At 39.5% G+C, this 22,927-nt stretch overlaps 1 protein-coding gene across 37 annotated transcripts in view; it reads right to left on the bottom strand.

Moving 5' to 3' along the window:
- NUDT9 (nudix hydrolase homolog 9) overlaps positions 1–22,927 on the bottom strand; it is a 197,839-nt gene that overhangs the window by 163,664 nt on the left and 11,248 nt on the right. The gene's annotated exons all lie outside the window — the stretch shown is intronic.

Below are 22,927 nucleotides of genomic sequence, written 5' to 3'. Positions count from 1 at the left end.
ACAGGTTTTCTAGATATGAAAGAAATTCTAACATTGTTGCTAAAACCAGGAATTCAAGGAAGTTCTATCAATCATCAGATCTAAATTTATACTTTGGATCTGTTCCCTAATACAGTAATTGTAATGTTCCCTAGGTGATCTCAGCCTAACTGGTTATGAGACTCGAAAGAACAAATGCCCAAGATGTGCTTAATACCCTTTGTTAACCCTCCAAGCCCTAGTCTACAGCGTGAGAGATTGACCAACAACACACAACCTTGGAAATGGGTAGGAAAGTGATTTCAGTGTGACCATACAGTACTTGAAGGACTCTGTACGGTATACCTGAGTCGTATGACACAACTGGTCCGCACGGTATAACTAGGTCATACGGTGGGTCTACCTGAACTGTACGGAGGCAGGATTCACAATATTTGTTGGATAGTGAGGAGAGTTATCGCTGTGTGGTGAATGGCCGTACGGCCAAGATTGCCAAGGATGGAATTTGCAAATGATTAAATGTTGATACAAAATGGACGCCTAGACTCAAACACTAGAATTACGCAAAAACTAATAATAGAACAAGATCGTACAAGTACAAAAAATGAGTGCCAAATGCCAAAGGTGGCCAGAAGTAATTTTTGATTCAAACAATGATCACACTTCAGATTTGTCGGATCCAAAGCAAAGTAATACAGAGCCGGAATAGGGTGAGGGTTGAATCCCACTGAAATCGTAAAGCCAAGTAGGGAAGATCTTTCAATTCAGAAATGGCGAACAATACAGAACTCCAACAGGAATTCGCAATATAAAGAAATAATCCAAATTGCATGACAACTACTACCTACATGTCGTGCTTAAATACCCTTCGAAGGAACTTTCGAGAGTTTACAAAGATAGCCAACGGCAACACCTACGGAAACAATAAAAATAAAAATGGGTCCAAGATATACTAAGTCAATCGGCCCATAAACAATGCTTTGATTATTTGTTTATTTTATGACGGGAACATTACAGTCCTCCCATCCCGAAATTTGCTTGTCCTCAAGCAAATACAATGCTGGCTATTGAAGAATGTGTTCACCTTCCCAAGTCGCATCGTCCAGCAGCAAGTGTTTCCAGCGTACCAAGTATTTCGTCAAGGTACTGTTCCACAGAGTCTTCTCTCGTACATCAATGATCGCAATCGATTCTAACACGAGCTTCCCTTCTTCATTGAGTAGCAGAAGATCTGTGGTTACTGCAATGTTCTGTCCTACGGCTTTCTTTAGGCAGGAGACATGAAAGACGTTATGGATGCAGCTCCCTTTTGGAAGTTCTAGTTCATAGGCAACTTCACAGATGGCGAGTTACATGATAAGGACCATAAAAATGTGGCTTCAATTTTTCTTTCCTTTTTGCCTTCAATGAGTATTGCTTGTATGGCTCGAGCCTGAGATAGACCAAGTCTCCCACTTCGAAACTTCTCTTGATTCAGTGTCTATCAGCATAGATCTTTTGTTGATTATATGCCCTTTGTAAGGATCTCAGGATGTCTTGTCCTTCCTAAAGCCAATCCCTCAGCCTAGGTGTGCGGCTGTCATCCAGAACCATGTCAAAAAATGAAAGGGATTCATACCCATACAGTGCTTTGATGGGTGTTATTCCAATAGACATGCGATAAGTTGTATTGTAACAGTATTCCCCCAGATGCATCCATTTGACCCATGCCTATTGCTGTGCTGAAATGTAATTCCAGAGGTAGCCTTCTAGCCACTTGTTCACAATTTTCGTCAGTCTGTTTCTTTGAGGATGGTAGCTAGTACTTGGTGACAATTCTGTTCTTGCCAACCGAAACAATGTTGTCCAGAAAATACTGAGAAACCGACCATCCCTATCACTAACAATGTTTCAGGGTAACCTGTGCAGACGAAAAACTTCTCTGAAAAATAAGTCAGCTACTTGTATGACCTAGAAATCTAAGGAGATGGCGAAGAAGTGTGCATATTTCATCAATTTGTCAACCACCACAAAGATATAATCCTTTACATTTACCTTAGAAAGTTCGACGATGAAGTCCATAGAGATACATTCCCACTTTTGTTCCGGTATTAGCAAAGGTTGCAACAGCCCGGCAAGTAAAGTGTGTTCGGATTTGTTTTGCTGGAAGACTGCACATTCCCACACGTACTGCAAAACATCATCTTTAAGTCCCTTCCATGAGAACCTCTCCCTGAGCTATCTATAGGTTTTGAGAAACCCCAGGTGTCCAGCCAAGGGTGAGGCATGTATTTCCTTCAAGATTTTCTGCTCCAATTTGGATTCAGGCACTAAGTATATCGGCTCCTTATAATAAATGATGTCATCCACCACCCTGTATCAATCATCTTGAGTGTCGTCATCCATTAGCTTACATGCAAATGTGTTTTTGGAATATTCCACCAATAAGTACGATTTCCAATCAGCTGAAATTTGAGATAGTAAGCAGATGGTGGGTTTTCTTGACAACGCATCTACAACCACATTGTTCTTTCTTTCACATATTCAATGTCGAAATCAAAAGCCTAAATCTTACTTACCCATTTTTGTTGCCTCTCATTCAAATCCTGTTGTTCCAAAAAATATCTCAAACTATTATGATCGATACAGACAACAAACTTGGCATCCGCTAGATATTGCCGGAACTTGGTTAGTGCATGCACGATAGCCAACATCTCTTTGTCATAAATGGAATACAAGCGCTTAGCTTGTGTAAGCTTCTGACTCTCATTGGCTATAGGGTGTTTATCTTGCATCAATACCGCACCAATGCCATCTCCGGATACGTCGGGCTCCAGAATGAATGGTTGAGTGAAGTCAGGTAAGTTGAGAACCGGGCAAGTGCTTATTGCTTCTTTTAACTTATCAAAGTGTGTTGCGCCTTTTCATTCCACTAGAAGAAGCCTTTGTTAGTCAAATCTATTAATGGTGCACTAAGCTAAGAGAATCCTTTTACAAACCTCTAGTAATAACTACACAATCCAAAGAACCCTCACAACCAAAGAGCGATATTTGTGGAGGTCGATCAAGGATAGCTTGAATCTTCTCCTGGTGGACCTGCACTCCATATTTACTATAAACGTGCCCTAAGTATAATATTTTCGTCATTCCGAATTCACACTTGGATTGCTTGGCGAACAAGGATTGAGCCTCCATGATCCCTAGGTCTTTATCCAAATGTCTCAAGTGTTCTTCCCAGGTTTTGCTGTAAATAAGGATATCATCAAAGAATACCAACAAGTATTCATGCAATTATTTGTTGAAGATACGATTCATGCAAGACTAAAAAGTAGTTGGTGCATTCGTTAATCCGAACGACATGACCAAGAACTCATAATGCCTGTAGTGACAATGAAAATCCGTCTTCTCCACATCTTCCCGCATGCGGATCTAATGGTATCCAAAATGAAGATTTATTTTAGAAAAACAAACCGCACCATGCAACTCATCCAACAATTCATCGATCCTAAGAATAGGTTATCTATTTTTTATTGTCTTCTTATTCAACACATGGTAGTCCACACACATGTGCAACGTCCCATCCTTTTCTACCAATACTATTGATGATGCAAAAGGGCTAGAGCTAGGACAGATCCCTCCTTTCTTAGGTAGCTCCTAAATTGTCTTCTCAATCTCATCTTTGAATTTTTTTAGGATGGCGGTATGGTGTGGTGATAACTGATTTGGCACTAGCTTCCAACTCAATGGTATGCTCAAAACCATGATGGAGAGGTATGCCAAGAGGAATGTCTATAAAAACTTTATCATGGGTACTCAAGATAGTTTGAAGATCATCATCCCGGTGCGGTGTTCATTGTCCTTTTATTGGTTTTGCTGGAACAAAACAATGTGCAGCCCATGCAATGTCATCATGCCGAAAAATGGCCTCCATCCGCTGTGCTGAAACTTCCTTCGGTCACTCATTTGCCATCCCACGGAGAACAACCTTATTTCCATCGACAACAAAACTGAAGTCCATCCGCTTGAAATTCTATGTGTATTCATCTAGTAACTCCATCCATTATATGCCCAAAATAACCTCCATATCATCCAGGTCTACTATAAAGAAATCCTCCGTCACAATGTGATTAGCCATGGTGATACTCAGTTGAGGAACAAGGTGGCTATAGGGTAAAAGTGTTCCTCCGGCAACCTTGACCTGGAGTCCTGCGTGCATCTCTATAGGTAGACCTCTTCTTTTCACCAAAGATGAGTTTTTGAAGTTTAGAGTGGCTCCACTATCGAGCATCACAATGACCCTCTATCCTTAAAGAGTTCCCTGTACTCAGAATACCGTACATCTCAGGCTCCCAGCCAGGGCAATGGTTCCTCCACCTCGTACCAATGTGGTGATCCTCTTCATACGGTTCAAATTAACCATTTTGGAGTCCTCCTGGGGGTGACTGTCCTTTGTGGGTAGATTCTCTTGATTGTCCTCATCATCAAACACAACCTTGATATAGTGTAATTTCCCTTTACCGAGGCATCTGTGCTCAGGTTCCCATAGCTCCTTACAATTGAAACATAATTCCTTCCTTCTGAGCTCCTGTTTGGTAGCTTCGTCCAACAAAGGCTCCTTTGGCAGAGGTTTGTTATGTTTGTCCCTTGGAAATACTAGCGGTTTGGAGTGGGAGTAACCTCAAAAGGATGATGTCGATGATGATGCCATGCTTTGTGCTTTTTTTATAGCCTCCGAAAAGGTGGCAAGATTGAAACCTTTTACCCAACCCCTCAGTAGTTTTGTCAGTCCGTCCATGAAGAGCATTATTTGTCTCCTTTCATAAATGTCCGTAACCAAAATAGAGAGTTTATGAAATTCCGTGATGTACTGGTCGACCAATACAGTTTGCCTCAATTGTGCCAACTCTTTAAAATTAAGTTTTGGATCTTTACCATCAAACTGATCTATCAATCTTTCAATGAATTCAACATAAGTATTTACTTGGTCATGCTCTAACGTAATAGTGTCGTGATGCCACCATTCATGCATCACTCCCTCCAAGTGGAGTGCTACAAATTTAATTGCTTCTTCTGGCATTGGATTAAGCTGGAAGTATCGGCCTTCGTTACCCATGCTTGGGCAAATATGGATCCGGATCCGTCAAATTGTGACAAATTTACTTTACTCAACTTTCTTCTGAGATCGTCGTTAAAATATCCTCGGTTTCCACCTCCAGAATATTGCATTCTCAATTCTGTGTAATCTTTCTAGGATATATCCTCTTCCAAGTTTGCATTCTTCCAACCTTCTTTCAACTGTTCTTGAACTTCCTTAAAGGTTGGTTGCCTTCCTCCGTGTGGTACCTCCATCCGTGGAGAAAAAGTAGGCATGGAAGGTCAAGAGCATGCCGAATGAGGATTTGCCTTTCCCAAAACCAAGTCGGTACTATGACCATTTTCTTCCCCAAATATCTTATTGTCTGCAAGTTTCCATAGAGTTTCTTCCATAAGTCGTTGAGTGTCATTGATTTGTGCCTAATTCCTCAAAAGATCCCTCAATAGTGCCATGTGACTTCCGCAGGAGTGGGTTCTTGATCTATCATTCTATCAACTGAGTGAGATCTCCTTCTTTTCCAGCTATAAACTTTCATTCACTGTCTACAAGTTGGCAAGAGCTAGGCTCTGATATCACTTTAATGTTCCGTAGGTAATCTCAGCCTAACTAGATATGAGACTTGAAAGAACAAATGCCCAAGATGTGCTTAATGCCCTCCATTCACCCTCCAAGCCCTAGTGTACGACATGAGAGATTGACCAACAACACGCAACCTCAAAAATGGGTCGTACAGTGATTTCAGTGTGACCGTACGATGCTTGAAGGAGTATGTACGGTATACTTGAGCCGTACGGCACAACTGCTCTGTACGGTATAACTGGGTCATACGGTGGGTCTGCTTGAACAGTAGGGAGGCAAGATTCACAGTTTTTGTCAAATGGTGAGGAGAGTTGTCATTGTGTGGTGAATGGTCGTACAACCAAGATTGTTAGGGATGGAATTTGCAAATGATTAAATGTTGATACAAGATGGACGCCCGAACTCAAATGCTAGAATTACGCATAAACTAATAATAGATCAGATCGTATGGGTACCAAAAATGAGTGTCAAATGCCAGAGGTGACTAGAAGTAATTTTCAATTCAAACAATGATCGCACTTCAGATTTGCCAGATTCAAAGCAAAGTAATACAAAGCCAAAATAGGGTGAGGGTTGAATCCCACCGAAACTGTAAAGCCAAATAGGGAAGATCTCTCACTTCCGAAATGGCAAACAATACAGAACTCCAACAGGAATTTCACAGTATAAAGAAATAACTCAAATTGCATGACTACTACCTACATGTCGTGCTTAACTACCCTTTGGAGGAACTCCCGAGGATTTATAAAGATAGCCGACGGCAACACCTACGGAAACAATAAAAATAAAAATGGGTCCGAGATATACTAAATCAATCGACCCATAAACAATGCTTTGATTATTTATTTATTTTAAGACGGGCACATTACAGTAATGGTGAACTGCCATATAGCAAGCATTATCAAACAGTCTAAGAGACAATTCCAACAGTGTTGCTACATAAAGGGGATTCAAGGGTGCTCTAACAATCAAGATTTTGAACATCTATTATGTACATATTTGCTGATACATATAGTAGATGGACATCCAAATGCTTTGCATATGAAATAGATGCTGATTTTATTTTTAAATCATAGTTATTGCTACTTGACCCTGATAATAATCTGCTGAAAAAACTGTTGCTTTTTTGCAATTAGTTTGTCAAAGCAATTTTTCATATTTGTTAAAGACTCTGGGCTTTTTTTCTCATTACTGTAGCATTTTTTTCCTTAAGCTAAGCATATTTTTCCAAATAATTGAAAAAATCAACTTTTGGTTTGCCAAATTAGTTCAAAAGAAGATTCTCGTTACTATGCTACATGAATAGTGAACTGTGTTATTCATCACTTTTGATTTTCTGCTGTAAGACTGCTTGATAAGCCAAGATGAATGTCTTACAATCTACAATGAAGCCATACTGCATGTTTTGCATTCATAGAAGTTTTGCATTTTGCATTAGAGGACAACAATCTTACTGCAGACTGCATTTTAGAAATCTAACAAATCCCACCACATTCATCCTTAAATTAATATGTTCTCATCCTTCAAACCTGTCCAACAGCATCCATGTTACCGCAGATTTTAGAGACTGATGTTACAACAAGTCTATCAAGAGTACAATAACAGCTAGGAGTTTAATGGAGGTCAGATTAGTCCAGATAAGAATTTAAAGATGGATGAAGGCATCCATGCTGTGTTGTTATTGAATCATTGCCTTTACTGTGAAAGATAACCGGTCTCTGAAAACATGAAGGAATAAAACAATACTACCTGTGTGAATGGAACATCATGCTGTGAACAAATTGAATAAGAGGTTCAAAGATAAGAGAAAATTTATATTCCTAAAAGTCCATTAAAAATCATCTGCGTGTCGTGTCTCCTATTAGTGCCTAGAAAATTATTTTCTATCTGCCCTATGAAAAAGAACTCTCTGGTATTTTAAGTAACGGATGGAGCACATCCTGACTTGCACGGTAATTGGTCTTTGTAATCTTTAGTAACAGAAGTCTGAGCTTAACTTTTCATTTGACTAGAAAAGGGAGTTACAGTGGAATATAACTTGATGGTGCAGGTCTCGAAGATCCTGCTAACATATGAAAAGTGAAAACCATATTATTGTTGTGAAGAGACATTATTGTATGAGAGGTCTAGCCATTTGCTTGTGAACAGAAGTGACAATTCAAATGGTGAGTAGACTAGTCAGAAGAAGAGTCTCTAAAGTAGTCAAACCTGGGAATAAATCCACAGATTATTACGTTCACTTATGTTACAATAGAATTAGACGAGTACATTTGTGTACAGGAAACTACTCGTGCAAACAATGTTGTGATTATTGAACAAATAACCATGTGCCTGTAAAGAGGAAGTCACGCTGGCTGAAGAATGGAGACACAACTTGTTGCCATAGGACCAAGTTGGTGGCACATAACTGGAGACATCTCTCAAAGAGAAAGATATCTCCCATGATTGGGACCATGAATGCTTCTATGTCAAAGGGAGCATCTAGAGGATCTACTTAAGCTAACTTCCAAGGATTTTGGTCATATTGAGAGAGAGAGAGTAGAATCATATCTAGATGGTTTCTCTTGTGATCAGTTTCTTCCAAGAGGGGGATACAACAATTAGTGGGAGCTCCAGCAATAGAGGGAGAGTGCTGAATCCTTTTGTTGAAGTATTAACAAGCTTGTGTGACAATATAGCCCATGTATCTCCTTGTTTGATCAACTTCGAAATTAGTTCTATCCTTTTTTAATAATCAAAGCAGTGAAATGATGATCCTATTGAGAGGGAATCTCCATCCAGAGGGAGTTTTGTAATGTTCCGACCTAGCCATTAGCCATACATTCCGACTAGAGTGATTTTTCGTCTGTATGTTGCAACATGTGATCCATATGGTGTAGGGGATATATACCAAGGGATTCGTACGGTGGAGGTATTGCCAGGTACGGAGGAGTCTGTACGGAAGATGTAAGGGTCATACACTGTAAATGGAATGTTCATACAATGGGGATACCTGATGGGCCATACAGTGATATGAATTGAAGGGGCTGTATAGATGGTAGACAGTCGTAGGGAGTGGCAGGAGGCCGTACGGACAAACTAGGTGGCTATACGGTGGTCTTGGGAAGGTCATACAGTAGAATAGTCGACAGTATGGTGGCTGTACGAAGGAGCAGCCAAGTAGTATAGTGGTAATAGGTGGTCGTACGGTATGGATAGGAAGGTGTATGGCGAGGACAAATGCAAAGACGTTCGGTAATGCTATTCGAGCTACAAATGTAATATATTGAATACAATAGCTTGGAGATAATCAGAGACCAAATATATACACACCTGCGCCAGATAATAATAATATTCCACATACAAATGATGCTCCGATTTGCCAAATCCAAGCCAAACAATACATAGACGGAATAGGGTGAGGGTTGAATCCCACCGAAACCGGAATAGCCAAGTAGGGAAGATCTTTCACTTCCGAAATGGCGAACAATGGAGAATCCCAATTGGAATTCGCAGTACCAAGAAATAATCCAAATTGCATTCCTACTACTACTTACAAGCCGTGCTTAAATTCCCATCGGGAAAAACCTTCCAAGGTGTACAAAATAGCCAATGGCCAAACTACCTACAAGAACAATTAAAATGGGTCTGAGATATATTAAATCAATCGGCCCAAAAAACAAGGTTTAATTAATTACATTTATTTTATCACGGGGATATTACAATCCTCCCATCCCAAAATTTGCTTGTCCTTAAGCAAATGCAAACCTGACTGTAGGAAACCTTTTGTAATCAACTTCTTCAGTCCTCAGTCAAGTACTAAGTAGATCTTCCCGCTAAAGTAAATGATGTCATCAATAATTTTGTATCTCTCATCGCATACATAGCCATCCATCAACTGACATGCAAAAGTGTTCTTGGAGTACTTGACCAATAGATGGGCCCGCCAATTATCCAAGGAATGGGGTAAGGCGTTGACTGTCGTGTTTTTAGTTGCAGTCTCTGGGGTGCAATCATGATTAGAAATGGCCTCCATCTTCTTGATTGTGACTTCCCTCGATCCTTTATTTGATATTCCTCTTAGCAACACCTTCTTGCCATTTGTCTTGAATGAAAAGTCCATCCTTTTGAACCTTTGGGTGTACTGGTCAAGAGTTTCCAACCACTGGATACCCAAAATGATGTCAGTATCAACCAAATCAATGACAAAGAATTCATCCGTCATGGTATAGTTTCCCATGGAAATTTGTAGCCATGGGATCACATGAGTGCAAGGTAACAAGGTTCCTCCTACAACCTTAACCCCAAAACCTCCATCCTCAACTACATGCAAGCCTTTACTAGTAACCAAAGATAAATTGATAAACTTAAGTGCGGCACCACTATTAATCATGATTGGGACTCATTTTCCGTGAAGTGTGCCACGAACCTTGAAGATACCACTTCCAGTCGTTGTAGTAAGGGTAGCAATGGAACCCCCTTTTTGTATCAAGGCATTTATTCTCTCCTGCTAGGTAATTTCTTCGTCAGTCGCTGCATGTATTTGTTCTTCGTCATCATCAGGCATCACCTCAATGTAATGAATCTTTCCCTTCCCAAGGCATCGATGACCAGGACCCCATGGTTCTTTGCACGTGAAACAGAGCTTTTTCCTCTGAAGCTCTTGTCAAAAATCTTCATCAAACTGGGGTTTTTCCTAAATTGGCTCCTTGTCTTTGTCTTCTTGTCTTCTTTCCAAAATAGGGTTTGCTTCGAAATCGCCTTGACAAGTCGCTTTTGAGTGCTCTTTGCTTCGGATGTGTTCGCAATGAAGTAAAAATCAATTATGCACTCCATTTATTCCATCAACTTGAACTTGCATTAATTGTGTACTTTGCAAACATGAAAAAGCTGTCAATTACATTCTATAATCAAATAACTGCTCAAGATCATCTATTCGATCTTCAAATGCCACCCAAGGTTTACTGTAGCCTCCTTTCATCATGACAATGCTCCTCAAGACTTCGCTTCACGAAATTCTCTACAAAAACATAGTTTCCATCTTCTGCTACAGAATTAACCTTTTTTGTAATGCCAAAAACTCTTAATTCCTTCATAACTTGTTTAGACAAGCTCCAAATTACAAGCAAGCTTAGGTACCATCTAAACTTAACAAGATACACCTTTTCCCAACTTCACTACCTCTAATTCGATCTCAGAATGAAGTTCTCAAATTTTGGCTTTGTAAACAAGCTTAATTCAACTTAATTGAATCAAACTCAACAACTGACTTCGATCTTCCTATCTCATCATCATCTAGCTTTTCTTTTGAGATATCTACTACTTTTACAAATGCCTCATTAAGTTCTTTTCGAAGTTCACTGACAACGTTTCCTTGTTCCTCATTGTCTCTATTAGTTTTGAAGTTCCTTTCATGGTTCCTTCTGTCATTTCCAACGTTCTTCCATCATTCCTCCTGTTCCCGAAATTTCTTCCATTGTTCCTTCTATCTTTGGAGTTTCTGTCCATTTTGCAGTACTTTGTTGTATGTCTGAAATTGTTGCATAACTGACATACCAGTGCTCTGCTTCTAGGATTCTGTTGATCATCAAGTGCATGACAATTTTGAGCAATGTGTCCTAAGTTGTTACACTTATAACACACGATCTGTCTTATGTCTTCATAAGATCTTCCTTCTCTCAATGTGCTTTCATTAGATCTTCTTCTATCTGCAAGGTTAGTATTTTTAGACATTCTACTATTCCTTCTATCATTATCATACTTAGGTTTCCTACAATCAATTGCTTTATAACCCATACCATGACAATTATGACAATAAAAGTCCTTAACATGATTAAAGACTTATCTGTACAATCTCTTTTCATATGACCTATTTCATTACATGAAAAACACTTACCTCTAAATGCATACCTGGTTTCCTTAGGAGATTTCACTTGCTTTGGTTCATCCAAAATTTCAACTTCCTTGTCTTGTCCAACTTCTTTGGTCTTATTAGAAGATTGACTGGATTCAATTTTATCATCAAACTTACCTTTTTTCTTTCGGATCTGATCCAATCTCAGGTTTCTTCGTAGACATTTGAATTAGATAACCAAGGCCAGTCTTATCATAAGTAGGTCTCTGTATTGACATTGAATCATCAAGCTTTTTTCTGCTAGAATAAAGCTTCTCAAACTATTGCTTGCACTGAGTTAATTCACCTTTCACAATAGTATTGTACTTATGAAGTTCTTCATAATCTTCTTTCAATGTTTCAAATTCAGATGTTTTCTTTGCCAGACTTGCTCTAAGATCTGCATTCTCAGTCTTCAAATCAGATTCAACTTTGCTAGGATGATTTCTCAAAGTCAACTTCAGATTCGTAATCTTCAATTCATGCTTCAAGATCTTGTACTCTATTTTTAGCTTCAAATAGTCATCATCACTAGTTCCAGATTCAATAGATTCAGGCTTGGATTGGAGATGTTCAATATTTTCCTTCAATTGACCAATGTATACTTTGGAGTCTTCATATCTTTCTTTCAGCTTATCTCTTTCTTCAGTAAGGAGATCAATTTGTTCAAGAGCCTCTTCAAGGTTCTTCATCAACTGTTCCATATCCATAGGGATCTTACTCAAGTTGTTAAGCCTCTTCAAAGTAACTGAGCTCTAATACCAATTGTTAGAAATAGGGATTACTGAGAGGGGGGGTGAATCAGTAATCTACAAACTTTAGTCGCCAACTAGATATTATTTCTTACTTTAAACCATGCATAACAAAGTAATAAAGTAATGCTGAACAGTAACAGTAACAATGCACAGAGATAACTCATAACACCATATTTTGTTAACTAGGGAACCCTAGCCAAGGGAAAACCCCGGTGGGGATGATACCCACTAGATAATATACTGATATATAAGTTCCTTGTTAGAGGATGGACCCTGTTAGGAGTCAATGAGCAAATTAAGTATAAGGAGTCCCTGTTAGGAGACTTTGAATCCTTGTTGGGAGTTGTAGTACAGTAGATGCAAGATGAGTTCACTGCCCAAACATGCACTTCCAATTACAAGAAGAGCTCACTGCTCAAACAAGTAATCAGACTTCTGGAATAGGTATTGTAACTTCTTTCTCGACTGATCTCTGATCTTCAGCTTGATCTCTGATCTTCAACTTAGCTTTCACAAAACTTCGCATATATTGCTTTCACAAAAGTTTGCATACAATTGCTCAACATCACAATTACATGATAGCACTTGCACAACATTTGAATTCTCAAAATGTCCTTTGTATAGATACCATGCCTTTACACAACTTGTTGCTAGGTCAACTAAGACCACAATATACTTTTCCAACTTAAGAGTAAACATCTAAGATGTCAGCCCTAATTGGACAAGTAATTATTTTGTAAACAAAATAATTCTTTCCTTCAATTCCACTATCATGTTTCACTAAAACATGATTATCTATGTTTCATACAGTCCGTACTGACTTCCAAGGTTATACACATCATCACCAACATGTATACTATCTCAATCTAACTTCGTTAGTCATAGTATGACATCAGCAACAAGTTATAAACAAAACAATACACTACTATATACCAAATTCTATACTTAGACAATTTTCTGATTACCAAACACTAAGTATCTTTATTTCCGAGGTTTCCTGTAAGCATGTACATCATGTGTTGCCACAAATGGCAACAATTACATATCTCCTTTAGCCAATTGTCAACAATTCTCTATGAGGGAGAAGTTTGAGGTATAATTGTAGTGACCCTTGCTAAAAAGCCACTAGGACTTACCAATGCTGAAGTATGGAATTTTGTCAAACACTTGGCATACAATCTGGACTGTACTGCTGAAGAATGAAACAAAATATGTACTATGAAAATTCCGTCAAACACTTGGCATGCATGCAGCTCTACTGCTGTTAGTAAATAACTGATTGCAGAAATTGTTGATGCCAAATCCACATAATACAATGATGCAAATAACAGTGCCAATATATATATGCATTCAATATAGATGTTAATTACAGCTTCATTGTCTCACACAATAGATTCTAACTGAATACAAAATGACAGTATTTGTGCAAAGACTATTACACAGTGACTGAATTTTTCAGACCCTTATATCTGAATATAACATATGCAATTTTCATAATCAAGTGCAATCAAAATGGAACCTGATTATTGCCAAAATGCTGTAGTTGAATGCTGATGATGAAACAACAATGCTGCAGCACATAAACTGATCCCAAACCAATCCCTGTATGGCCAGCAGGTACAACTGTACCTGTACTAACTGTACGGCTTCTAGAAAAAATAATTGTTGGGGCTTTAGCTGCCGAAAATGCCAAGAAAAGGGGCGCCTAGGTTAGAAGAATGACCTCCTAAAATTATAAAATCAGACTCCCAGCCGATTGGTAGTTATCAGCAAAAATGTGTCTCCATTGCATAACAAGCCCTGTCAAAAACTCCTCAAAATGCCCTGATTTCTTTCCAAATTGCTCCCAAAATGATCCTCTCGATGAATAAGTGAAGCACAAGTCTTCTTGCAACACAAATCACAAACCCTAAACCAAATCTCTGTCCAAAACTTAATACACCAATGAAGTTCAACATGAAATGATTGATTACCACATCCAATGTGCAACCCTTCAAAAGGTCTTTCACTTCCTCAATTATGCAATCTCTTGAGAGGTATCATTCTCAAGGATTATGTTGAATATTTGCAGACCTAGATGGTGCCACAAATGCTCATAGAAAAAAGGTAGTAAATCATCAAATTCCCGTGTCCAAATGAGAAGCCAAGCCCTCTATTTATTTACTTTTCTAAGAAGTTACTAAGAACTTCTAGAAACATCCATTATAAAATCTCATTATAATGCACTTTTATAATAAATAACTTTATAAAAAAAAAAGTGCAACTCAACTTAGAATTATAACATGTAGGCCCCGTATAAAAATGATAATAAAATAATATCTCCAAGAGCATAATGAGGCATCCAATCACCAAATAAATGCCAAATGACTCTTTCATCAATCCCATCTGCCTATGAGAGTCTGTAATAGGCAAATCCACGAACAATGCCATGTCGTACTAAAGAGGGGACATTACAATCCGCCCCTCCTAAAATTGCTTGGCCTCAAGCAAACTCAACGCCAGGTGCTGCAAAATAGCTTCCCCCTGCCAAGTAGCATCCTCAACAGGTAGATCTTTCCACTTAACCAAGTATTCTCTGATCACCCTCCTACGAAGTTGTTTTTCTCTGCTCTCCAGAATGGATTCTGGCACTAAGATCAATTTTCCCTCATCATCTAAGGGAGGTAATACTGCAAAAGGCACCACATTCTGACCCAACGCCTTTTTGAGGCGTGACACATGAAACACATTGTGCACTCTGCTATCTACGAGAAGCTCCAATTCATAAGCCACCTCACTAACTCGCCTGATAATCCTAAATGGTCCATAATAGTGTGGCTTCAGTTTCTCTGCACCACTCTTCTTGAGAGTGGACTGCCTGTATGGCTGCAACATGAGGTAAACCATATCATCTACCTCAAAACTACGCTCAGTCCTCTTCTAGTCTGCATACTGCTCCTGCTGGTTCTAGCCTCTAGCAATATTGTCCCTGAGAGTAGCAACTATATCCTTACTCTCCTGTAATAATTCACCTGCACTGGGTACCTGACTGTCACCCAACAACAAATCCAAGAAACTAGGTGCCTCATAACCGTAAAGTGCCATGAAGGGTGTCATCTGTGTAGTCATGTGATATGTAGTATTGTAGCAATACTCGCAGAGATATATCCACCTGACCCAAGCTCGCTGCTGAGCTGCCACTTAATTCCTCAAATACCCCTCCACCCATTTGTTCACAATTTTTGTTTGACCATCGGTCTGTGGGTGATAACTGGTGCTAGGTGTAAGCTTGGTGCCACACAACTGGAATACCTCCTGCCAGAAGTGACTCATGAAGCAGCTGTCCCTGTCACTCACAATGTTCTGAGGCAAACCATGCAACCTAAAAACCTCTCCGAAGAAGACCTCTGCCAACTGAACTACTGAGTATGTAGTAGTGATGGGAAAAAAATGAGCATATTTTGTTAACCTATCCACCACCACATAAATACAATCACGTCCTTGGGCCTTAGGCAAGCCTGTGATAAAATCCATGGAAATGCACTCCCATTTCTTGTCAGGAATAGGAAGTGGCTAGAGGAGCCCTGTCGGATAAGTGTGTTCTTGTTTGTTCTGCTGGCAAACAAGACACTCTCGAACATACTGCAAAACATCAGCCTAAGCCCCTTCCAAGTGAACCGCTCCCGAACTAACCTGTATGTCTTAAAGTACCCGAGATGCCTTGTTGTAGGTGAATCATGGAGTGCTCTCAAAATCAGCTGCTTTACTTTCGATCCTGGGATTAAGTAAATCTTGTTCATGTGAATGATCAAATCATCTACAAGTGTGTATCTGGTACCAAACGCTGTCCCCTCCACTATATCAGAGGCCCATGTGTCTCTGGCATACTCTGCTATAATCAAGTGTCGCCAATCTTCTGATATCTGAATCATAGAAGTGAGATGTGGCCTACGAGATAGAGCGTCTGCAACAACATTTTGTGTTCCCTTGACATATGTGATGTCAAAGTCATAGGCCTGCAACTTACTCACCCACTTTTGGTGGCGGTCATTCAAGTCCCGCTGTCCCAAAAAATGCCTCAAACTGTTATGATCAGTTTTAATACAAAACTTGCTGCCCACAAGATATTGTCTAAATTTGGCCAAAGCATGCATGATGGCCACATCTCCTTATCATATATACTGAATGAGCGCTCGGGTCCTCTAAGCTTCCTGCTCTCATAAGCTATAGGGTGCTTATCTTGCATGAGTACAGCACCAACTCCCTCTCCAGATGCATCACATTGCAGCTCAAATGGCTTAGTGAAATCAGGCAATGCTAGTATTGGGCACGTAGTCATTATCTCCTTGCATCTCATAAAACAGTCCTATGCCTCCTGAGTCCACATAAATGCCCCCTTCTTCAGCAAATCTGTCATGGGGGCCACATGCCGTGAGTAGCCACTGACAAACCTGCGATAGAAACCACATAAACCAAGGACCCCCCTCAACTGTGTAAGGTTCTCTGGTGGAGGCCAATCAACAATAGCGCGGATCTTTTTAGGATCCATCCGCACTCCATCTGCACCAATGATATGTCCCAGATATAACAGCTCTGTCATCCCTAAATCACATTTGGACTCCTTGGCATACAAGGACTCCCTCTGTAGAATGCTCAATACTGTCTCCAAGTGCTCTAGATGCTCTTGCCATGATCGGCTATAGATCAAAATATCAACAAAAAACACCAGCACAAATTTCCTCAACTAATGGTGGAAAACCCTATTCATAGTGGATTGGAAAGTGGCAGGTGCATTGGTCAAACCAAAAGGCATGACTACAAACTCAAAGTGTCGACAATGACATCTAAAAGCAATTTTCTTAATGTCCTGCTCACGGACTCTAATCTGGTGATATCCTGATCTCAAATCAATTTTCGTGAAATAACAAGCCCCATGCAATTCATCTATCAACTCATCAATGCGAGGGATGGGATACCTGTTCTTAATGGTTCTCTTATTCAACACCCTGTAATCAATACACATCCGAAGAGTACCATCCTTTTTTTTTACCAAGACAACAGAAGATGCAAAAGGTGACTTGGTCAAATGTGCCCCATAGCTAGCAACTCCTTAATGGTCCTCTCGATCTCATCCTTGAGTCGCTTTGGGTGTCGGTATGGTGTGATCATGACAGGCTTAGCACCTTCCTCCAACTCAATAATATGCTCAATGCCTCTGTCTGGTGGCCTGCCTGGTGGAATCTCACTGAATAACTTCTCGTACTTGATCCTCAATTTCTGAATATCAGGATGATATTCAGCCTTATGTTGCTCCTCCTATGTAGGCATCAAAGTACAAACTATTGCCCACTCTATATTGTTATGCCTGGCTAATCTCTCCATCCGCCTAAATGAGATAGTCCTGACATCACCATTACGGATAGCCTTCAGCACATGTGTCCTGCCATCCACCTCGAATCGTATCTCCATATCCTCCAGTCTCAGGGTAACCTCCTTCAAAGAATGTAGCCACTGCATCCCAAGTACTATGTCCATGTCACCCGCGTTGACCACATGATAATCCGCCTTGAACTCATAGTTGTTCAGGCGTAAAGGTAGATCACACACCATCCTGTCACAACGAAGAGTATATCCATCAGCTACCTTGACTCTCAATCCCTCAAACTCCTCAGTAATGAGTCCACGCCTCTCCACAAATCGTGCATCAATGAAATTATGCGTGGCACCTGTGTCCAACAATGTAATAACCTTCTCCCCGAGTCTGAAAGATCCCTCTCTCTGGATACTAGACAGAAGTGCCTCCTGTAGATGTAGCTCTGGTTCCTTCTTTTCCTCTGCACTGTCTATCTCTTGCTCACCCTCTGCATCATCGGGATCCTCATCATGGTGCTCTGAACTATCTGAATCTGAGCCCTCGTAATAACCCCACATCACCCGATTGGCTTTCCCCTTAGGCCTCATAGGACAATCATGGCCATACTCATGTGGACCTTTGCAAAAGAAGCATAGCTTTTTCCTACGCAGGTCATTAAGTGTCTCCTTATCCAAAGGTGCAGCTGACTTGCCCTTTATATCATTAACCTTCTCTTTATCCTTGCTAAATCCCCCCTTGTTATCTCTGAATGATGAAGAGCCTTTAGAACCAAACCTATTAGCCGAGGCTGCCAGCTCCATGTTTTGAGCTTTCTTCATAGCTTCCTGTAATGTAGTAGGGTCAAAAGCCTTTACCCACCCCTTGAGTGGTTCTGTCAACCCCTCGATAAATAATATAACCAACCTCCTCTCAGAAACATCATGAACTCTCGCTGATGGTCTCTGGAACTCACTAATGAATCGTTCCAAATTACCTGTTTGCTTTAGCTGTGCCAGATCACGAAAGAAGACTTCTAGATCCTTTTTATCAAAACACTCAACAAGTCTATCCACAAAGTCCTTGAATGACATTACTTGATTGTGTTGTAATGTGACCATCCCATGTGACCACCAATCATGAGCAACTCCCTCAAGGTGTAAGGTAGCAAACTTAATTGCATCTGTTTCTGACATAGGTCTCAAAGCAAGGAAGGTATCCAACTTGTGGATCCAAGATTGTGCAGTCATCTTCCCGCTGCCATCAAAAGTAGGTAAGGTAAGCTTACCCGCAGCACTCTGTAACTTACTATTATGTCCTCCTCTCTGTCTCCTTTCCTGCCTGAGAAGCCTGATATGTTCTCTCCTCTGAATCAAGTATCGCTCAAAATCAATTATCTCTCAGGCATGTTGAGGTAATGCCTGCCATTCTTCGACTACAGTCGTAAAATCATCCGGGAAATCTTCCTGAAGCCTAGCCTCCACTAACTCTGGTGTCTCTTCCCTAAGGAAGGTAGGGCGTGTAGGCCTACTGGCCGTCCATGACCGGGTCCTCTGTGCACCCTGTGAACCTGCCACACTCCTATTCTCCTCATTCCCCTGGTATCTTCTATCCTGTGGAGTCAAACGATCTATCATTGTCTGTAACATCTGTCGACTCAATACATTTCCCTCCCTTATTGCCTCCCCCATTGCCTGTACCTATTCCCTCTGCAGTCCTCTATAGAACTCTCTGGCTTCTTCTTCACCATCTCTAATGGTTCTATGTGGGCTCTATGGACGTCTATCAGCCATGGGCTCAGCTGTGCTGGCTCCCAAAGCTTTTTTGCTCCTATAGACTATAGCAAATGGTGATAGCATGCACCCTATCAGGCTGGCAGGAAACCGCTCTGATACCACTGTAGTGACCCTTGCTAAAAAGCCACTAGGACTTACCAATGCTGAAGTATCGAATTTTGTCAAACACTTGGCATATAATCTGGACTGTACTACAGAATGAAACTAAATATGTACTATGAAAATTCCGTCAAACACTTGGCATGCATGCAGCTCTACTGCTCTTAGTAAATAACTGATTGCAGAAATTGTTGATGCCAAATCCACAAAATACAATGATGCAAATAACAGTGTCAAAATATATATGCATTCAATATAGATGTCAATTACAGCTTCATTGTCTCACACAATAGATTCTAACTGAATACAAAATGACAGTATTTGTGCAAAGACTATTACACAGTGACTAAATTTTTCAGACCCTTATATCTGAATATAACATATGCAATTTTCATAATCAAGTCCAATCAAAATGGAACCTGATTACTGCCAAAATGCTGTAGTCGCATGCTGATGATGAAACAACAGTGCTGCAGCCCGTAAACTGCTCCCAAACCAGTCCCTGTACGGCCAGCAGGTACAACCGTACCTGTACTAACTGTACAGCTTCTAGCAAAAATAATTACTGGGGTTTTAGCTGCCAAAAATGCCAAGAAAAGGGGTGCCTAGGTTAGACGAATGCCCTCCCAAAATTATAAATTCAGACTCCCAGCTGATTGGTAGTTATGAGCAAAAATGTGTCTCCATTGCATAACAGGCCCTGTCAAAAACTCCTCAAAAATGCCCTGATTTCTTTCCAAATTGCTCCCAAAATGATGCTCTCGATGAATAAGTGAAGTACAAGTCTTCTTGCAACACAAATCACAAACCCTAAACCAAATCTCTGTCCAAAACTTAATACACCAATGAAGTTCAACATGAAATGGCTGATTACCATATCCAATGTGCAACCCTTCAAAAGGTCTTTCACTTCCTCAGTCATGCAATCTCTTAAGAGGTATCATTCTCAAGGATTATGCTAAATATTTGCAGACCTAGATAGTGCCACAAATGCTCATAGAGAAAAGGTAGTAAATCATCAAATTCCCATGTCCAAATGAGAGGCCAAGCCCTCTATTTATTTACTTTTCTAAGAAGTTACTAAGAACTTCTAGAAACATCCACTATAAAATCCCATTATAATGCACTTTTATAATAAATAACTTTATAAAAAAAAAGTGCAACTCAACTTAGAATTATAACATGTAGGCCCGGTATAAAAATGATAATAAAATAATATCTCCAAGAGCATAATGAGGCATCCAATCACCAAATAAACGCCAAAATGACTCTCTCATCAATTCCATCTGCCTACGAGAGTCTGTAATAGGCAAATCCACGAACAATGCTATGTCATGCTAAAGAGGGGACATTACAATAATCCCATATTAATGCTTTCTCTGTGTAAGAGAATTTTGAGGGGTGAGCCCTTATTGTCGTCCTTTGATATGGTTCATGGTAGATATCATGACAAAACCACATCAAGGAGTCTATAGCGATTTTCTTTTACTTGTGTGGTAAATATTTTTGTGAGGTGACAATCTCACAATGATAAGACACTTGTACACTATTACCTTTTTTGTGAGGTGACAATCTCACAAAGATGGTTTTGAAATCCATTATGGTGGGTATAGTATGTAGTGATACCTAATGACATGCCATAGTGGTAGATATCTTAAATCCATTATGGTGGGTAACATGTGGTGATATCTGACGACATGCCATAGTGATAGATATCTTAAATCCATTATGGTGGGTAACACATGTAGTGATACGTGATGACATGCCATAGTGGTAGATATCTTAAATCCTTTACAGTGGATAGCACTAATGTTAACATCCAACGACATGCCATAAAGGTAATTCTTTAAATCTATTATGGTGGGTAACACGTGGTGATACCTAATGGCATGTCATAATAGTAGTTACCCTAATCCATTATGGTGGATATGGTGATATCTGACGACATGCTATAATGGGGGGTGTCTCTAAATCCTCCATGATGGATAACACATCGTGATATCTAACAACATGCCATAATGATAGAAATCCTAATTCTTTATGGTGAATACTAAATATGATGATATCCAATTATAGGCCATAAAGACAATTTATACATCCACTATGGTGGATATTGTATAAGTTAATATATTTCACCTAATATAAAGAGTCTCCCTAGCTAGAGGGGGAGTGTTGAAAATTAGTGTCAGGAGGACAAACTAGAAGTTATCAAGAAGGATTCCTCTCCAGCTAAGAGAGAGCGTTGATTTTATTGTAGCTATGGTCGGATTCCTTCAAGTCAACATAGAGGTTGTGATAATAAAAATTATTGTATTAACAACAATTACATTATATATATTATATGACATTGAAAATATAATATAATTATATTATATTAATTATATTATTATAGTATAATTATACCATAATGAAATGTGGTATCCCTTGGTTATAGGGCACCACCAACATATATATAGGAAAATTGAGTCTTCCTCTATTGAAGAAATTGATATACACACATTCTAAAATTGTTAACATGTAGCAGACCTTTTTTGTATAATATCAGTCCACTTACAATGAGTTAGAAGAGCAGGTTTAGGTGTAGTTTCAGAATTAAATGATAGTATTGTGTTTCAATTTGGAAGGTGGGGTATTGTTCTTGTTGCTATTGGCAATGAATTCTGAATTATGTTCTTAGGTATATTTCACTTTTTTATGTTATTATTAATATATTACATGCACATTGACAATAATTACAAATTATGAATGCAAATTGAGCATTGAATATTGACTATTAAAATGTTGTATGTTAAGGTTCTATGATGTTCAAATGCAATGCTTTATCCATGTTTTCATATGAATATGATGTATATATGCAAATCTCCCTATATATTTTTATATTTTCCCTATATTTATATAGCCGTCCCCTTGCCATACCCAAACTTGGCAAAAAAAGTTGTTGTCTCGGAAACTCGTCCCCCTATTCCCTCTCGTCCCCATCCTAGAAACTTGGGGTAACACTGGTTTGAAGGAGTAATTATTGTTTTGAAGTTTGTGATCAGTCATGCCTTGAATCTGATTTTGTATCAGAACTTGTAATAGAGAGAGACCTCTGGTTTTTTAATAGGGTCCAAGGTGCAAAAAGGATATGTGGATGACCCCAATGTCTATGGAAATATCTTGAACCTTGTAGATGTTATTGAAAGACCCCATAGAGAATGTCATGTGAAAGAAGTAAAGGCTGTTTTATGATCAGTCCTAAGATGCATATTAGACTGATTTGTATAAGAGTTAATGGTGAATTGTCTTCCAGTTTCTTGGAATGTCAAGGTGTTGATGGTCCTTGTAAACAAATAAAGTTTCTATTGGCATTGTTGATCAGATTGTATTCAGAAGATAATGCAATCTTGTTATATGCCTCATGAATCAGATTAGGATCTTGAATTGGATTTCAGTAAATGGCGT

The sequence above is a fragment of the Cupressus sempervirens genome, chromosome 1 (genome assembly GCF_028749045.1).
Source record: "Cupressus sempervirens isolate cs-2001-9-10 chromosome 1, ASM2874904v1, whole genome shotgun sequence".
Lineage (NCBI taxonomy): Eukaryota > Viridiplantae > Streptophyta > Pinopsida > Cupressales > Cupressaceae > Cupressus > Cupressus sempervirens.
The sequence above is the reverse complement of the archived record's forward strand: the minus strand, read 5'-3'. Positions and strand labels throughout refer to the sequence as shown.